This window comes from Oryx dammah, unplaced genomic scaffold, assembly GCF_014754425.2.
Source record: "Oryx dammah isolate SB20612 unplaced genomic scaffold, SCBI_Odam_1.1 HiC_scaffold_5, whole genome shotgun sequence".
Classification (NCBI taxonomy): Eukaryota; Metazoa; Chordata; class Mammalia; order Artiodactyla; family Bovidae; genus Oryx; species Oryx dammah.
Window position 1 is genome coordinate 14244689 of NW_024070189.1, and position 6689 is coordinate 14251377.

The window sequence follows — 6689 nt, forward strand, 5'->3', positions numbered from 1 at the left end:
TAAGTTTACGTATTCTAACATGTCATTTAAATCCCAGTTGTGCTTATTGATTTTCTATGTGGATAATCTGTCCATTGATATAAATGGTGTGTTAAAGTCCCCCACTATTATTGTATTACTGTTAGTTTCTTTTTATATCCGTTAATATTTGCCTTATATATTGAGGTGCTCTTGTGTTGGGTGCATATATATTTAAAATTGTTATATCTTCTTCTTGGATTGATCCCTTGATCACTATGGAGTGTCCATCATTGCCTTCAGTGTTCATCCCCTCACTTTCAGTCTGTCTGTGTCTCTAGATTTGAATTGAGCCTCTAATAAATAACATATATCTGGGTCTTCTTTTTCATTCAGCCAGACTATGTGTTTTGGTCAGAACATTTTATACGTTTACATTGAAGGTAATTATCAATATGTATGTTCTTATTCCCATTTCATTAATAGTTTTGGATTTGTTTTTGTAGATCTTTTTTCTTACTTTGCTCTTTTTTTTTCTCTTATGATTTGATGACTTTCTTTAGGGTTGTGTTTGGTTTTGTTTTTATTTAGGGTCCTTCATGTCTGCATACAAATTCTGAGATTTTGTTGTTGTTGTTCTAGTCATGTGAAAAACGTCATGCGTAATTTGATAGGAATTTCATTGAATCTGTAGACTGCCTCGGGTAGCTTAGTGATTTTGATCATTTTGATTCTTCTAATCCAAGGATACTCTATATCTTTCCATATGATTGTGTCTTCTTTGATTTCTTTCATTCACTTCAGTTCACTTGCTCAGTCGTGTCTGACTCTTTGCCACCCCATGAACTGCAGCACACCAGGCCGCCCTGTCTATCACCAACTCCTGGAGTTCACCCAAACTCATGTGCATCGAGTTGGTGATGCCATCCAGCCATCTCATCCTCTGTCGTCCCCTTCTCTTCCTGCCCCCAACCCTCCCAGCATCAGAGTCTTTTCCAATGAGTCAACTCTTCGCATGAGGTGGCCAAAGTATTGGAGTTTCAGCTTCAGCATCAGTCCTTCCAATGAACACCCAGGACTGGTCTCCTTTAGGATAGACTGGTTGGATCTCCTTGCAGTCCAAAGGACTCTCAAGAGTCTTCTCCAGCACCACAGTTCAAAAGCATCAATTCTTCGGCACTCAGCTTTCTTCACAGTCCAACTCTCACATCCATACATGACCAATGGAAAAACCATAGCCTTAAGTAGAGGAGCTTTGTTGGCAAAGTAACATCTCTGCTTTTTAATATGCTATCTAGGTTGGTCATAACTTTTCTTCCAAGGAGTGTCTTTTAATTTCATGGTTGCAGTCACCATCTGCAGTGATTTTGGAGCCCCCCAAAATAAAGTCTGACACTGTTTCCACTGTTTCCTCATCTTTTTCCCATGAAGTGATGGGACCAGATGCCATGATCTTCGTTTTCTGAATGTTGAGCTTTAGGCCAACTTTTTCACTCTCCTCTTTCACTTTCATCAAGAGGCTCTTTAGTTCCTCTTCACTTTCTGCCATAAGGGTGGTGTCATCTGCATATCTGAGGTTATTGATATTTCTCCTGGCAATCTTGATTCCAGCTTATGCTTACTCCAGACCAGCGTTTCTCATTATGTACTCTGCATAGAAGTTAAATAAGCAGAGTGACAATATACAGCCTTGACGTACTCCTTTTCCTGTTGTTCTATGTCCAGTTCTAACTGTTGCTTCCTGACCTGCATATAGGTTTCTCAAGAGGCAGGTCAGGTGGTCTGGCATTCCCATCTCTTTCAGAATTTTCCACAGTTTATTGTGATCCACACAGTCAAAGGCTTTGGCATAGTCAGTAAAGCAGAAATAGATGTTTTTCCAGAACTCTCTTGCTTTTTTGATGATCCAGTGGATGTTGGCAATTTGACCTCTGGTTCCTCTGCCTTTCCTAAGACCAGCTTGAACATCTGGAAGTTTATGGTTCATGTATTGCTGAAGCCTGGCTTGGATAATTTTTAGCATTACTTTACTAGCATGTGAGATATAATTTTCAGAGTACAGTTTTGGTAGGTTTATTCCTAGATATTTTATCTTTTTGATGGGGTGGCAAGTTGAATAGTTTTGTGAATTTCTTTCTGATTTTTCAATGACTAACATTAAGTATAGAGATGTAATAGATTTCTGTGTATTAATTTTGTAACCTGCAACTTTGCCAAATTCATTGAGTTTTAGTAGTTTTCAGGTAGCATATTTAGGACCTCCTATATATAGTACTATGTCATCAACAAGTAGTGACTTTGTAACTTTTTATTTTTCAACTTTGGATTCCCTTTACTTCTTTTTCTTCTCTGATTACTGTAGCTAAGGCTTCCAAAACTATGTTGAATAAAAGTGGCAAGAGTGGACATCCTTGTCTTGTTCCTAATCTTAGATGGAATGCTTTCAGTTTTTCACTGTTGTGTATGATGTCAGTTGTAGGTTTCTCATAGATGGCCTGTCTCATGTTGAGATATGTTCCCTCTATGTTCACTTTCTGGAGGGTTTTTATCATAAAATTTATCAAAATCTTTTGAGATATATATATTTTAAATTTTTCATTTTGTTCATGTGGAATCTCATTGGAAATATTGAAAACTTCTTGCATCTCTAGGTGAATCCCACTTAGTCATGCTGTATGATGTTTTTAATGTATGGTTGGATTTTGATGATGATTATTTTGTTGAGAATATTTGTGTCTATATTCATGGAACCAGAGATCAAATTGCCAACATCCAATGGATCATCAAAAAAGCAAGAGAGTTTCAGAAAAACATCTATTTCTGCTTTATTGACTATGCCAAAGCCTTTGACTGTGTGGATCACAATAAACTGTGGAAAATTCTGAAAGAGATGGGAATGCCACACCACCTGACCTGCCTCTTGTGAAACCTATATGCAGGTCAGGAAGCAACAGTCAGAACTGGACATGGAAAAACAGACTGGTTCCAAATAGGAAAAGGAGTACGTCAAGGCTGTATATTGTCACCCTGCTTATTTAACTTCTATGCAGAGTACATCATGAGAAACGCTGGGCTGGAGGAAGCATAAGCTGGAATCAAGATTGCTGAGAGAAATATCAGTAACCTCAGATATGCAGATGACACCACCCTTATGACAGAAACTGTTGCTGAAGAAGCTGAAGTTGAATGGTTCTATGAAGACCTACAAGACCTTTTAGAACTAACACCCAAAAAAGATGTCCTTTTCATTATAGGGGACTGGAATGCAAAAGTAGGAAGTCAAGAAACACCTGGATTAACAGGCAAATTTGGCCTTGGAATGTGGAATGAAGCAGGGCAAAGACTAATAGAGTTTTGCCAAGAAAATGCACTGGTCATAGCAAACACCCTCTTCCAACAACACAAGAGAAGACTCTACACATAGACATCACCAGATGGCCAACACCAAAATCAGATTGATTATATCCTTTGCAGCCAAAGATGAGAAGCTCTATACAGTCAACAAAAACAAGACTGGGGACTGGGAGCTGACTGTGGCTCAGATCATGAACTCCTTATTACCAAATCAGACTGAAATAGAAGAAAGCAGGGAAAACCGCTAGATCATTCAGGTATGACCTAAATCAAATCCCTTATGATTATACAGTGGAAGTGAGAAATAGATTTAAGGGCCTAGATCTGATAGATAGAGTGCCTGATGAACTATGGAATGAGGTTCATGACATTGTACAGGAGACAGGGATCAAGACCATCCTCATGGAAAAGAAATGCAAAAAAGCAAAATGGCTGTCTGGGGAGGACTTACAAATAGCTGTGAAAAGAAGAGAAGTGAAAAGCCAAGGAGAAAAGGAAAGATATAAGCATCTGAATGCAGAGTTCCAAAGAATAGCAAGAAGAGATAAGAAAGCCTTCTTCAGCTATCAATGCAAAGAAATAGAGGCAAACAACAGCATGGGAAAGACTAGAGATCTCTTCAAGAAAATTAGAGATAGCAAGGGAACATTTCATGCAAAGATGGGATCGATAAAGGACAGAAATGGTATGGACCTAACAGAAGAAGAAGATATTAAGAAGAGGTGGCAAGAATACACAGAAGAACTGTACAAAAAAGATCTTCATGACCCGGATAATCACAATGGTGTGATCACTCATCTAGAGCCAGATATCCTGGAATGTGAAGTCAAGTGGGCCTTAGAAAGCATTACTACAAACAAAGCTAGTGGAAGTGATGGAATTCCAGTTGAGCTATTTCAAATCTTGGAAGATGATGCTGTGAAAGTGCAGCACTCAATATGTCAGCAAATTTGGAAAACTCAGCAGTGGCCACAGGACTGGAAAAGGTCAGTTTTCATTCCAATCTCGAAGAAAGGCAATGCCAAAGAAAGGCAATGCCAAAGAATGCTCAATATACCACACAATTGCACTCATCTCACACGCTAGTAAAGTAATGCTCAAAATTCTCCAAGCCAGGCTTCAGCAATACGTGAACCGTGAACTTCCTGATATTCAAGCTGGTTTTAGAAAAGGCAGAGAAACCAGAGATCAAATTGCCAACAGCCACTGGATCATGGAAAAAGCAAGAGAATTCCAGAAAAACATCTATTTCTGCTTTATTGACTATGCCGAAGCCTTTGACTGTGTGGATCACAATAAACTGTGGAAAATTCTGAAAGAGATGGGAATACTAGACCACCTGACCTGCCTCTTGAGAAATCTGTATGAAGGCCAGGAAGCAACATTTAGAACTGGACATGGAACAACAGACTGGTTCCAAATAGGAAAAGGAGTATGTCAAGGCTGTATATTGCCACCCTGCTTATTTAACTTCTATGCAGAGTACATCATGAGAAACGCTTGATTGGAAGAAATACAAGCTGGAATCAAGATTGCCAGGAGAAACATCAATAATCTCCGATATGCAGATGACACCACCCTTATGGCAGAAAGTGAAGAGGAGCTAAAGAGCCTCTTGATGAAAGTGAAAGAGGAGAGTGAAAAAGTTGGCCTAAAGCTCAACATTCAGAAAACGAAGATCATGGCATCCGGTCCCATCACTTCATGGGAAATAGATGTGGAAACAGTGTCAGGCTTTATTATTCTGGGCTCCAAAATCACTGCAGATGGTGACTGCAGCCATGAAATTAAAAGATGCTTACTCCTTGGAAGAAAAGTTATGAGCAACCTAGATAGCATATTCAAAAGCAGAGACATTACTTTGCCGACTAAGGTCCGTGTAGTCAAGGCTATGGTTTTTCCAGTGGTCATGTATGGATGTGAGAGTTGAACTGTGAAGAAGGCTGAGCACCGAAAAATTGATGCTTTTGAACTGTGGTGTTGGAGAAGACTCTGGAGAGTCCCTTGGACTACAAGGAGATCCAACCAGTCCATTGTGAAGGAGATCAACCCTGGGATTTCTTTGGAAGGAATGATGCTAAAGCTTAAGCTCCAGTACTTTGGCCACCTCATGCAAAGAGTTGACTCATTGGAAAAGACTCTGATGCTGGGAGGGATTGGGGGCAGTAGGAGAAGGGGACGACAGAGGATGAGATGGCTGGATGGCATCACAGACTCGATGGACTCGAGTCTGAGTGAACTCCGGGAGACAGTGATGGACTTGGAGGCCTGGCGTGCTGCGATTCATGGGGTCGCAAAGCGTAGGACATGACTGAGCAACTGAACTGAACTGAACTGAACTGAACTGAACTGAAAGTCTGTTGTGTTTGCATGGAGTGCTCTATAAATAGCAGTTCAGTGTTTCATTTTAAATTTTCTGTGTGGATGATCTATCTGTTGATGGAAGTGGGGTATTACAGTCACCCATTATTATCGTTACTGTTGATTTCTCCTTTATGTTTGCTAGTTTTGCCTTACATATTGGGGTGCTCCTATGTTGAGTGCATATATATTTATAATTGTTATATATTCTTCTTGGATTGAATCCCCGATCCTTATATATTGCCCTTCTTTGTCTTTTATAAAAGTATTTGTTTTAAGTCTATTTTGTCTGATATGAGTGTTGCTATTCAAGCTTTCTTTTGATTTCCATTTGATGGACTAATTTCTCCCATCCCCTTATTTTCATTGTGTAAATGTCTATAGGTTTGAGATGGGTCTCTTGTAGACAGCCTATATATGGGTCTTGCTTTCATATACACTCAGCCAGTATGTCTTTTAGTTGGTGGCAGTTAACCTATTTACATTTAAGCTAATTATCAATATGTATTGTTATTGTTCAGTTGCTAAGTGCTGTGGAGAAGGCAATGGCAACCCACTCCAGCACTCTTGCCTGGAATATCCCAGGGATGGACGAGCCTGGTAGGCTGCAGTCCATGGGGTCTCAAAGAGTTGGACATGCCTTCACTTTCACTTTTCACTTTCATGCATTGGAGAAGGCAATGGCAACCCACTCCAGTGTTCTTGCCTGCAGAATCCCAGGGACGGCAGAGCCTGCTGGGCTGCTGTCTATGTGGTTGCACAGAGTCCGACACGACTGAAACGACTTAGCAGCAGCAGCTAAGTGGTGTCCAACTCTTTGTAACCTTATGGACTGTAGCATGCCAGGCTCTTCTGTCCTCCACTATCTCCTGGAGTTTGCTCAAACTCATGTCCATTGAATCAGTGATGTCATCCAACCATCTCATCCTCTTTGACCCCTTTCTGTTCCTGCCTTCAATCTTTCCCAGCAATAGGGTATTTTCCAGTGAGTTAGCTCTTCACATCAGGTGGCCAAA

General features: G+C 40.2%; 1 long non-coding RNA gene across 1 annotated transcript; it reads left to right on the plus strand.

Annotated features, from left to right (window-relative positions):
- The first annotated feature begins 460 nt into the window (after window positions 1-460).
- LOC120863265 lies at window positions 461-5950 on the plus strand. The gene is made up of 3 exons (XR_005720959.1): window positions 461-537; window positions 580-587; window positions 5940-5950. It is a non-coding gene; the product is annotated as an uncharacterized LOC120863265 (long non-coding RNA).
- The last annotated feature ends 739 nt before the right edge of the window (window positions 5951-6689 follow it).